Source organism: Peromyscus leucopus, chromosome 20 (genome assembly GCF_004664715.2).
Source record: "Peromyscus leucopus breed LL Stock chromosome 20, UCI_PerLeu_2.1, whole genome shotgun sequence".
In the NCBI taxonomy this organism is placed as follows: Eukaryota; Metazoa; Chordata; class Mammalia; order Rodentia; family Cricetidae; genus Peromyscus; species Peromyscus leucopus.
In genome coordinates, this window is record NC_051080.1 from 30763979 (window position 1) to 30776852 (window position 12874).

The following is a 12874-nucleotide window of genomic DNA, read 5'->3' on the forward strand; positions in this document are numbered from 1 at the left end:
TGTGCTGGTTATCCTTACAAGGGCAGTGACTGGCTGCTGGGTGAGCAATGGCGTACCATAGACTATGTCCTGGATGTGGTTGGGAGGCTCTGAGGATCAGCACAAGATCAGCACAACTCTCCCCATTTCACAACCCACAGTTTGCTTAAAATCTACAGGGCCTGGCACATCACCGCTTCATCAGACAAGCATTTCACACTCTAAGGACACTGAGGAAACAGACTCATGTTGAGCTGGCAAGAAAAATAAACGTTGTGTGGGAGTAGAGCACACTTAAGGGAGGAAGCACCTTGCAGAACCCTTTGCTGTCACACCATTAGGTACCAGGGCACTCGGCCAGGGTCTAAGGTATGTGTTCTGACCTCTGCAGCCACGCCTGGCCACAGGAAGGCTAGATCTGTTCCCATCCCAAGTCAGCAGGACAGACAAACATCAGGGAACTAGAGTCTGCCCAGTGAGTTCCACCAGACAAGCCAGGTGGGGCTCTGACAGTATGAGCTCTTCAGCCTTACGAGGCAAGGCACTCAAGGGGCCATGGCTGTTCCCGGCCATACTACCCTTGCCTGCCTTCAGTAATACCCGTGTCACATGCCCTGTGTCTCCGTACAACCCCCCAATCAAAATAACCCAGAGCAAACAAGGCAGTCTGGGGTTCAGGGGAAGAAGCCACCACTGCAAGCCTCCCATTGGTCATGCCACCAACTAAGTAAATAAGGAGCCCAGCTCACTCTTGTGTGCATGGGACTTCTTCACGGGTCGTGGCAGCTCCTCAGCAGGCTTGCCCTCTCCTCCTGCCTGGAACAACCATCTTGCTGTCACTGTGCCAACACCTGGGGAATGGGGGAGGGCTATCCACTCAGGAGTTACCACCACCTTCTGCTGCCCACAGTGCCTACCTACCCTGAATACAGAGTTCCATGCTACACAGACCCAGGGGCCCTGGGTTTGTCCCAGTCAGGCTATGACTCCCTGGAAGCATTGAGACCAACAAGTCCCCTTGTCCCTTTTCCAGTCAACAGCCAGACAGGACATACAGAGGCTTGCTGAATCCATCAAGCTGTGTGACAAGGCCCATACGGGCCAGGCCCTCTCTCCACCCCACAGTCCCTCTTTAGAACCGATACTGTGCTGCTGTACAGGCCAACCACCTGTAGCCAGCCTGTGTCTTAGCAAAGACCTTTAACCCAGGTGCTCTCACTGGCCAAAACTCTCCCAGTGAAGTGACAGTACCAACATCAACGGAGTCTGTGGCCCCACCATACCACATCAGCAGGCCCGGGCATCAGCCCTTAGGAACACAGACCTCAGCAAAGTCACCTTGGTAGGTAGACAGGAGTCACAGATGACTGACAGACACACAGTCTGCAGCATCTAGCAAAGGGGCAGGAAGTACCCCAGACAGTGGGAAAGACAGGCACAGGTCTTCATCTGCGCACACAGATGGGAGAATAGTGTGCTTCCCATCTCTACAGTAGACTGCCAATGAGCAGTCTGCTACAGCACTCTACAGACTAGAGGAAAACAAGAGAAGCTCTCACAGAAGATGGATGGACACAGTGCAGGCTCTAGAGCAAGGTGTCTAACTTGCTGACACCCCGATATGACACTGCCAACTATAATATTCTGGGCTACATTCATAGCTATCCTGTGATGCATCCATCTGTGGGCCACAGGATGAGCACACATCGGGTAGAACAGGCCTGCTGCACCCAAAGTGGTCTTCGAAGCAGCCAAGAGCTGGCTACTGAGTGAAGTCATGCACGAACACTTACCAGTGCAGCAAATGAGAGTCGGTGAAAGTACTGACTCCTCCAGGTGGGCATGGCTAGCAGGAGGCTGCCCGGGAACAGGGACAGAAGCATCCCAAGGAGACCTTGGACCAACTGTCACTACCTCTGCAGGAACTGACAGCTGTAGCCATCACAGGCCAACAGATATGGCTCCAGAATGGGTGAGCAAACTCTGCTGCCCAAGATCATGTGGCCTTCCGCATACACCTTACAAAAGATGGCTGTAATACTTACTGACATTAAAAAAAAAAAAAACAAAACTTATGAAGGGGCTGGAGGGATGGTGCAGTGGTTAAGAGCACCGGATGCTCTTCCAGAGGACCTGGAACCTGTGACAGTTATAACCATCTGTAACTCCAGTCCCAGGGGATCTGACACCTTCTGGCCTCCATGAGCACCCACAATACATGTGGTACAAAGACATATTTGCAGACAAAATACCCATACACGTAAAAATAAATTAACTTAAAAAAAAAAAGGTTATGAAATTCAAGCTTCAGTGTCCATCAGTAAAGTCTTATGCATACATAGGTAGTCTATCTGCTAGGATCTGGGACTGCTCATTCACCGGCTCCAGGGGCTGTCCATCTCAACTCTAGACCTGTGTCTTCTATTATTCTGGTTACTATCATGATCAAAAGTAACTTGAGGAGGAAAGGACTTATTTCATCTTACAATTTTCAGGTCACAGTCCATCACTGAGGGAAGTCACGGCAGGGACTCAAGGCAGAACTGGAGTTACAAACCGATGCAGAAGCCACGGAGGAACGCTGCTTACTGGCTTGCTCAGCCTGCTTTTTTATAGGACTTAGGAGCACCTACAAAGGGGTGACACTACCCACAATGCCTGGGTCATGTCAATTATGAAGCAGGCTACAGGTCAGCCTGATGGAGGCATTTTCTCAATCGAGGTTCCTCTTCCCAGGCGACTCTAGCCTGTGTCAAACTGACACAAAAATCAACTAGGCCACCCTTGAACAAGTTGAATGGCCGTGCCTCTCAGTACTGTTGGGTCTGTATTCTCTGTTCTCAGTCAACCACCCCAGCCCTGCTGAGGTGGGAATGTTGACTACGATGTTAAGTTCCACGTTTTGACCTCTAGTCCTACCAGCTTCTGCTGTGTCCATTAGGAATGTCATGGCTGGCCACTCAGCTGACACTGTCGTGTTCTGCGGCACCTGTGACAGGAGAATGACCATACCAGCACCCCACCCCAAGCTCCTTCCTAGAAGAGGCATGGACCTCAGTGAGACCTCCACATGATGGTAACAGCCACCGGGTGGTGACTGCTGGCTAGTGAGTCTGGTGACAAACCAGGTACTGCACTGTGTGCTGGAGGAACCCAGAGTCCTGCGGAGTAGGAAACATGGCTAGGCAGTCACGTGCTCAGCTGTGGAAGGCGGAGGGGTGGCAACATTGGCTGTAGACACGAGAGCTATGCAAACCAAAGAGGGGGCCACCAAGGACACAGGCACAGGGACACAGACAGCACCAGTGGTGGCATTACAGCTGTTTGGGTTTTGTTGTTGTTGTTGTGTCAATCTACCCAGAAGTCTATTTCAGACTCCAGACCCTGGCCCCAAGGAAACTAAACACCCTGTCTCAGCTACCTGTATGAGGTCTACCAAGTCATAGTTAGAGCTCCCCACTCCCCACCCAGCACTGGCTCTATCCAGATGACACGGTTCCATTGCACAGGCAAGACAACACCTCCCACCCCATCTCCAGGGCTGCCCAGGATGAGCAAGGGGTGCTGCCACCCCCAACACTCCGCTGCCAGCACCACATCCCTGGGATGCCTCAGCCAGGCGATTCCCAGCAAAGCCCTAAACAAACACAACGCCCGTTCCTAGTAAATAATTTTTGGTTTTTTCCAGGCAAAGGTTGAACAACAATGGTGGGACCCGGAAGGTTCCCTGTTCACAGGAAATACTCACTGTGTCACTATGTGTACATGGGACAGCCCACTGCAACGCTTGGGTCACATGCAGAGGTTTCTATTCACAAGGACATTTTTGATAAACTGGTGTTTTGTGGGGGAGGGAGGCTGGGAAAGTGGCCTATAAATATTTAACAAAACAAAAGGTCCAGGATGGGAATAGGAACTCATTCTTTCTCTCAATGGACAAGCCTGCCAGGCCAGATAGGTTTGTACTCCTGGACAAAACCCCATGATAACATTTGCTGGTGAGAAGAAGTTCTTCGTGGGAAAACTTCAGCATCCTTGAGTGACCTCAGGAATCTCAAACAGCAAGCTCACTGTGAACCCACCTCAGGGCAGCCTTGCTAAGGCTACAGCGTGGGGAGAATGGGCTACTTTCCATAGGCCAGGTCATGGTCACCTGCTACCATGCCAGAACCAGAGCAAGGTGTGCTGAGACCCTGGGGCCTCCCTGGGCAGGGAAGGAGGGCAGGCAGACACTGGGGGGGATGCACATCTCCAGCTAAAGGCAGGGCCACAGAGCTTCCGGGACCATTCTAAAGTCATCAGTGGGAAGACAAGGAAAGAGTCAAACCAGAAGCTACTCAGGTGGTTTTTCTGAGCTGTTTCACAGGACTGCCACTGAACATGTCACCTCGATGTTTCCGCTACCCACAGCCCACAGAGTGATTCACAGCTCAGTTACACAGCTGTAAGAAAGTGTTCGGAGAAGAAGGCATATGCCTATCGTCCTAGTTCTTAGAAGGTGAGTTAAGAGAATCAGGAGTTCTTGGCCATCCTTGGCTACACAGCCAGTTCAAAGCTAGCCTGGGCCACATGAGATCCTGTCTTAAGAGACCTCCTCCTCTAAGTCCCTCTCCAAAGAGAAAGAAAGCAGGGGCTCAGGGAGTCCACTTGCTCTGGGTGAACAGATGCCCAGGAATGCCAACACTGTACCACAGACACAGCTGTCTGAAGACAATGCACGGGTCCGGTCCCCAGGTCACAGATTCAGACCAGGATGCAGGCTAGGAAAGCTCTGAAGCTCAAGTCACTTAATGGACACATACCCATCACCAAGGCCACTGCCAAGTGCAGAGCGCTCTTCCATGTGGAGTGAGATGCATGGAGGAAACCAATCACCTTCCAGGGTCCACACCAAGGCCAGGTGGTTTCAAAACCAATATGAGCTAAGGGGTCTTTGCACCACCACCCTCACGGCTGTATGAAGGCTGGAAACCCCAGTGCACCTGGCTCCTAAAAGAAAGGGGTCCTGAGCACCTGTAGGAAAAGGCCCTGGTGGGTAGGGCCCAGGGGCTGTGGACAGGGCCTGTCTGGTGCTCTCCTCCCACTTCAGCCTCAGCAGAGTGCTAAGAATGCTGTACCAGGGGACATCAGAGAGCCCTATGTGGGTAACAATGGATAACCTTCCTATGAAATCCAGTCTCACATACGCCCAGGTAATTCAATACATCTTCTCCACTTCCTGGAAAAAGCTGACAGGACAGCGACGCATGGAAGAATGTCATACACATGGTGACATCTCCCCAGATAAAACTCAATATGCCCGACAACAGCACCGGGCATGAACAAGCCTTTTCCATGCTGGGGACCTGAAAATGGGTGCTGGAGAGGTCTCCTTGGCTTTGGTAGTAGTGCTGACACCCAACGAGGTGCTCCCGCTGCCTCCCCCTCCACTCTGTTTGGAAGATGGGACAAGGTATGCACCTCTGAGGATCTAGGGACACGAGTGGCACAGAGAACTGCCCCCTACGCACACCCATCACCAGCATGAGCCACTCCACCCAGCAGGCGCACACTGCCAAGCCTGGCACTGGGACAGCAGAGAGAAAGCAGCTCCAGACAGGAGTCCACCTAGGAGCAGGAAGAATGCCTTACCAGATGTCAGGGGTAGTAGCACTGAGGACCACGGGGTAGCACTGAGCTGGTCTGAGTCCAAGGAAAAGGTAGACAGTGGAAGTGAGTTGCTCAAGACAAGCTTCCAGAGAGGGAAGAGTCTCAAAGTCTTTAAAGGTATGCTAGTGCCCGGGACCTGAGGCAGGAAGTGCAGGTGGCAGGCAGCTGACCCCAAGAAGGAAGCACAGGTGGCAGTGGGGGAGGGGAGGCAGGTCCTCTGGTACCTTTTAGAACACAGTCTGGTTCTGCTGGTGTGTGAGTGTTACTAGGCCGCCCACTCGGTGAGGGACATCTATTTGTGCAGCACTCTACACGGGTAGTGTGGTGCAGGGCACATCCTGGACTCAGTGGCATCCTCTGAAGCTGGCAGCTTGTGAGGACTGTCAGGAAGGCAAAGGAAACGCTAGGGCAACACTTCCTTTCACCTAGGTCTGAGCAAAGTCGCCTAGCCTTTGCCTCCATTCCCAGATACCCTTTTCTGCCCTCCGAAAGGACAGCCTTTCCTTCTCCACGTGTACAGCTGAAAGTGCCCAGAGAGGAGAGACTTGACAGGCAGGCCCAGGAGAGTGAGGCAAAGGGCAGGAGAAGCCATGCCCGGAGAGAAGGAATGTTGGAGGGGAGGAGTCATGGAAACCTGCAGGCCAGTCAGGCGGGCAAGGCTCAGGTGCCAGGAGAGCCTCAAAGACTTCTGGTGGGGAGATGTGTGGCACCAGAAGGGTAGGCAAGCTGACTTATGGGGCTCAGAAACACTTGTGTCTAAGGAGCCATCAAGTCCCCCAGGGTCAAATGCCAGGTGATCACAAGGCCATAGAACAAATGAAGCATACCCTGAGTCACTCACTGGGAAGCCTCCGCCCGGCCTGGTGGCCCTGTTGAAGATGAGCTGGTTGGAAGGATGCCTCCAAGCAGGTGAGCAGCACCACTACCTCAGCACAGGCAAACTGAGGTAGGACTCAAGCTTCCCATGCTGGCATGACCAACCCTCACCGGGTAACCATGTCCCTCTCGTTTGCCCTTCTTGAGCATCAGGTGCATCGGGCACGCCTGGAGATGCTCTCAAATTGAGTATCTGCAGCTGGGCGGTGGTGGCACACGCCTTTAATACCAGCACTTGGGAGGCAGAGGCAGGTGGACCTGTTAGTTCAAGGCCAGCCTGGTCTACAGGTGAGTTCCAGAACAGCCAGGGCTACACAGAGAAACTCCGTCTCAAAAAAAAAAAAAAGCTCGCAAAGTGAAACAGACTCTTCGATGCTAAGCTTGTCACTGCCTCATTTCCCATGCAGGTCAAACACCCTCGCCCAGGGATACAGATGCCTGACACGCAGAAGCCACACTGGGCCTTGTCAGTCAAGTGCTGAGAGGCTTTGGCCTCGTTGCACTGTGGAACGGGTGATGACAAACATCACTGCTCCCGGGACTTCTGCATTCAGGACGAGGTGCACACAGCCCTGTTCACTAGTCATAATTCCTGTTACTGAAGTACACTTCTGACCCAGAACGCTGTGCTGGTATCACCGCTGACCAGGCTCAGCTGTCACAAGGACACAAGTAAGGAAGTCAGGGTGCACCATGTTCTGGACAAAAGGGACAGTAAAGGACAATGAACCCAAAATGGTTCCCTAGGAGCTGCCAGGCCATATGAGGAAGGCCTAACTAAGCTGCTGGCAGGGAGGCCAGCCAAGCTGGGCACATAATGGAGAAGTATTACCGGGCTCAGGGTCCTACAAGAAGAAGAGGCAGTGCAACTCCCAACTGCTGCTGGGTCAGAAAAAATTAACTCCTATCCACAGCATTCGCCTTAGTCATACCTTCAGAGGAAAACCCAAACTACAGCTGTGTGGACAGCAAGAGAGTCTTTAAAGTACAGACGATGACTGTTCCTCGAGTCGCCTGCATTTGCCCCCGCCAGCACGCCTGCAGTCTCAGGTATGAGACCCAGGCCCAGGTTCCTCTTTTGCACCCAACTTGGCTTGGCCAGGTGTCGGGGAAAGTCCTACTTGTCCATCCCCTGCCGTCAGTTTCCTCTCGGCTTCTCCTTTTGTGATCTGTCTGCAATGAAACCTGCAGACACGGAGGGCGATGGACAGTCCTTTACTGTGATGCGCCCACGAGATACAAACTGTAACACCCATCCAGGTCCTCATTTCACTGGGGACGTGGCTCAGTGGCAGGATGCTTGCCTAGCATGTGCAAAGCCCTGGTTCTCCTCTACAGCACTACAAAGTAAAATAAAAAATAAAAAGGGGGAGTAGACAACCCATTTTACACCAAAGACAAGTCCTATTTGTAACTGTTTAAACAAGCTACATGTGTACACATTCTGTGTAGCTTCCATTTAAAGAGTTGCCTTTTCTTCTACGTTAGGGGTGGAATCCAGGGTCTTGCATAAGCCAGGCAGGTGGTGCAGTGGGCACCTTCTATCCTGACTGCTTTTTTTTTGGTTTTTTGAGACAGGGTTTCTCTGCGTAGCTTTGCGCCTTTCCTGGAGCTCACTTGGTAGCCCAGGCTGGCCTCGAACTCACAGAGATCCGCCTGGCTCTGCCTCCTGAGTGCTGCGATTAAAGGCGTGCGCCACCACCGCCTGGCTTATCCTGACTGCTTTTAAGAGTGAAGACAGCATTGGTTTTTAAGATTTCCCAGGAGGCAGGGAGTGGTGGCAGCACTAGGGAGGTGAAGGCCTGAGGGTCAGGAATTCAAAGTCATCCACTGCCACAGTCTGAGGCCACCCTGGACCCTATCTCTCAGAAAGCCCACTTCTCTCATGCCATGGGCATGGCCTTCCCAACAGTCACACCCCCTACCTGTACTGTACTAATGCCTGGCACCCAGAGCACCTCTGGGCCTTTTCGGGATCTCTGGGTTGCCGGTATCTTCATCTATCTTTTCAACACATATTTGTGGTATTTTGTTAAAATTTACCTTATTTTTGGCTTTCACCATAAAGTTTTAATGACCATTTCCTGCAGGAACTGGTAGCTTTTTGCCTTCATTAACCCAGTATGTATGCTCCATGTCCTGTCATCCTGTTCTGAAACACACAGGGACCCTCAAACCATCCCTGCATCAGCACCAGCCTCATACCCACACCAGTCCAGGCGTCTGGAGCAAATCCCTCCCGCGGCACGCAGACTGAATGGTAGTGTCCTCAAGCACTACTGTCACACGAATTGGCGTGGTCACATGGTGCAGCCTTCACCTTCACTTCCCATCACTCAGCACTCAGAGTGATGCTCAGAGAAACAGCCCTACTCACGGGCTCTCCTCTTGCACTTAGCAAGGGCACCCCCACCTTCTCGCCATCAGCAAATCCCTAATGTTCCCAATTCTGTCTTTGGGAGACAAGAGGGAAGACTCCAGCCAGAGGGGATCCAGGGCAACCCCACAGCCTCTGCCTCAACCTGACTGTGCAGCCACGGTCACTTACAGCTTTTCTTCTCTGCAAAGTAGCAGTTCAGGTGACATGTCCAGGTGCCCAGGCAAGGCCCAGGCTTTGGGCTGCCATGCCACTTCCATGCCAGGCACACTGCCCAGCACCACCAGGCAGGCACTGAGTAAGAGTCTGACAAAAGAATAACAGCGTATGGAATTCCTTGGGAAAAATGACTGCAGTGACTATTTCATTGTTTGTTAAACACAATGATCTGAAAAGCAAGGAAATCCAGACTTCCCTCCCAAACACAGTCCCGAGCACAGGCTGCTTCCCAGTCACCGGGACCACAGTTCTGGAGTTACTTACCCCATTCTCCACATGCATACCATGCGCACGCACACACATGAAAGTTCCACTTTAACCAATCAGCACTCTCCAAAGCGCCCCCATTAAACACTCTCCTCCCTCTCCCTAGCGCCCACTACTCTGCCTTCTGTCTATGCAGTGTGTGTCCTTTTGCACCCAGCTTACATCACTGAGCAGAAAGCCCTCAAGGGTCACCCCTCACTGGTCACTTGCCTCCTCAGTACCACCTTGAGCCCACACTGCTGCAGCCTCACCACGGGGCACACAGCACTCTCTGGGGGAAGGGCCAAGAGACAACACGTAAGGAGCCTCCAAATGTATGTGCTGCTTTCCTTAGGGTTCCCGGGGTGGTGATACGGTGCTGCAAACACGCAAGGGATCCCAGGCCGCTGGCTGAGGTGTGCTGGCCAGGGAGCCTGGGGAAGTGACTACTGCACCTGTGGCCAAGTGTCCTCACTCCTGCAGCACCCATTCCGGCCCACCTGTGCCAGTCAGCACATGCTGCTGTGACAGCCACACCAGGTAGCTAGCTACCCTTGTAAGTGGGACAGGGTGCCCTCAGTTCTTCCTGCCAAGGAGACTATTTCAAGAGTAAAAGCTCCAGGACTCTGCTTTTTCTCTGAGATGAACTTCTGTTGAGCTGGGGGGAAGTGGGGGATGGCGGACAACATATGGTACAAGGTGGTAAAGTCCTTACCCAACACACTCTAGGTCCTGGCGTCTACCCCTAGTATTACCTTTCAAGATCGGGTGAGATGGCGGGATGAGTCTATTTGCTAGGATGGTTAAAATTCATAGCTCAAATGATCCTTCTACCCAGCTGGTGCCTTTTTTTGGGGAGTGGGGTGGTGGTGGTGGTGGTGGTGGTGGTGGTGGTGGTGGTGGTAAGGGTTCTGACGCTGAACTCCGCACTCAAGCACACTATACATGTATACTGACACTGGGCTACATCCACAGCCCTGAGTGTGTTCAAGGGGTAACAAGGCAAAGGTGTGCTACCTGCACATGCTCTTGGATACCAAGGGTCACAACAAGAACTCCTTGAGAGGAGTCAGGTGCACCCGAGTGGCAGGAGGGTACCTCTGACAAGGCTCTGGTGCAGACCCTGTAAGGCAGGAACACAGCTGAAGCAAATGTGAGAAGTCGCAGGACACCTGAAGTATCTACACAGTGCACGTTTGCAGGCATGTGCTTGTTGAGAGATGCGCAGCACTCAGATGCCTCCTGTGGAATGTGCCTCTCAGTTCTCACCAAAGGCTTGCCATGTTTGAGCACTTCAACGTGAAAGTGACAGCCAGAGGCACAGGAAGGCAGCCAGCTTTGGAGGCAGTGTGCTGGGGTCCTTAGAAGGGCTGGGCTCAGGCCACAGCCAGGAAAATGACCACCCTGCTGACGACTCTGTGCCAGGCTGCTGTGATGGGCATATTGGCATCTTGCTCATGCTCACAGCCTCCATGGCTATGCCCTACACAGCCCCTTGTTGGGGAGTGAAGGGCACAGAGGCTGTTTTCATCTTCTAGTGTCTCTGTGTAGATGACTATTAAAGGGCAGGCTTTTCCCACAGAGAGGAGGTGGGCTCAAGCTTCCACCAACTGAATCCTAGAAACACACCCGTTCCCCAGGAGCTTCCATGGAGTGTACTCACAAAGTGGTGAGCAGCCCTACTCCTGCACGTGGGAGACAGTAAACCAGCTTTCCCCATACATAAACTGCAGACTTCGGTGTCTGTTCTTGGACAGACACCTTCACCAGAGCGGAGCAGGTAGACTCTCACGCTAGCCCAGCCGTCATTCATGAGTCAAGTCCATAGACCACAACAAAAGGCACCCTTTTCTCTGTTATCTGATTTTCCTTTTCCCCTGAGTATACTTCCTGAGCCAAGAGGGAAACAATAAACAGTAGCAGGAGACTGGACTCCTTCTCAGGGAAGAATGTAACATGGGAACACAGCACAGGAGGACACCCAACAAGGCTAGGCTGGCTCTCTAGAAGTTTCCCATAGACTTCTGAGCAGTGTGCTTTCAACTCTGCCTTTCAAAAGCAGCTGTATGCTCACATCTGGTCCTGAGTTTGAGACACCAGAGTCATATGACCTATGAATGGCAGGGTACACCACCAGCCATAGTAGGCAGGCAGGGCAGGTGTGTGTGTGCTCTGAAGATCTTTCAGGCCCTGCCTCTGCTCAATCTCTTGGGACTGGCAGCCTAGTAGTTAGCTGGCTTCCCATCACACAGAGGGAGGAGGCTAGGGATGATGGCACATACTTGTAATCCCTGCACTTGAAGGCAGAAGCAGAAGACTACCACAAGTCCAGGACAGACGTAAGTCTTGGCTCCTGGTCCCAATCTGAGAACCAGAGACAGAATTTCCCTGTTCGGTTTACTGACAGTGGGGACCGCACTACAGGAGGTGGTCGCACTCAGGGAGCTCAGGCTGGGTAGGAAAAGCTCATCTTCTGCTCCAGGACAAGAAAAGGGCAGAGGTGCAACATGTCTGTTGGCCAGGCCTATAATCCCTGTTAGAAGCAGAAAGATCACCAACTCAAGATCTGCCTGGGGTATAGAGGGTGTTCAAGGGCAGCCTGGGAGACTCAGATCTGTCTTAAAACAATCAGGCAAACAAAACAAAAACAAACAAATGACTAGCCAGGTTTGGTGGCACACACTTTTAATCCCAGCACCTGGGAGGCAGAGGCAGGCAGAACTCTGTGAGTTCAAAACCAGTCTGGTCTATATAGCAAGTTCCAGGACAGCCAAAGGTACATAGAGAGACCCGGTCTCAAAAAACAAAAACAAAAGTAAAAAGTGAAAACTGAGCCAAGGCCGTGGTGCGGTAGCACAGCACATGCCAAGCATGCAGCAGGCCCTGGGCTCAATCTCTAATTCCACATACAAATAAACTGTACTAAGAAGTGGGTGTGGTGCTACATAGCTGTAATCCCAGCACTTGGGAAGCTTAATGGGGAGGATTGAGAGTTGTAGGCCAGTCTAGTGTAGAGAAGGAAAGCCTGTCTTGAAATGAAAGGTTCTACTGTCAGCTGGGCAGCAGCCGCACACGCCTTTAATCCCAGCACTTGGGAGGCAGAGGCAGGCCAATCTCTGAGTTTGAGGCCAGCCTGGTCTACAGAGCGAGTTCCAGGATAGCCAGGGCTATTACACAGAGAAACCCTATCTTGACTCTCTCCCACCTCCCCCAAAAAAGATTCTAGTATCAACAGTAAGAAGAATGAAGCCCTCCGAACATTCCTGCATGGTGGGAAACTGAGGACACGGGCTGGGATCTCCTGAGGAGAAGCCTCTTGGCCTGTCATGTCTCAAGCTGTGCAGCATGGTGACACTGACCCTGAGAATAAGACCCTGGAGTCCGGTGAGCTCCGTTAACAGCCCTTGTCCTTACTCATTCTATGGGGAGGAGACTTCCAGATGCTCTGCCCCAGGGTTTCACTTTCCTGACAGCTGTGCAAAGCAAAGGTGCCCAAGGCTCTGTGGGAGCCCAGGTGAAGGAGCAGTA

The 12874-nt window shown here is 52.4% G+C and overlaps 1 protein-coding gene across 2 annotated transcripts in view; it reads right to left on the minus strand.

Moving 5' to 3' along the window:
- The window catches only part of Slc45a4 (solute carrier family 45 member 4), a 74679-nt gene that overhangs the window by 15756 nt on the left and 46049 nt on the right, over positions 1-12874 (minus strand). The gene's annotated exons all lie outside the window — the stretch shown is intronic.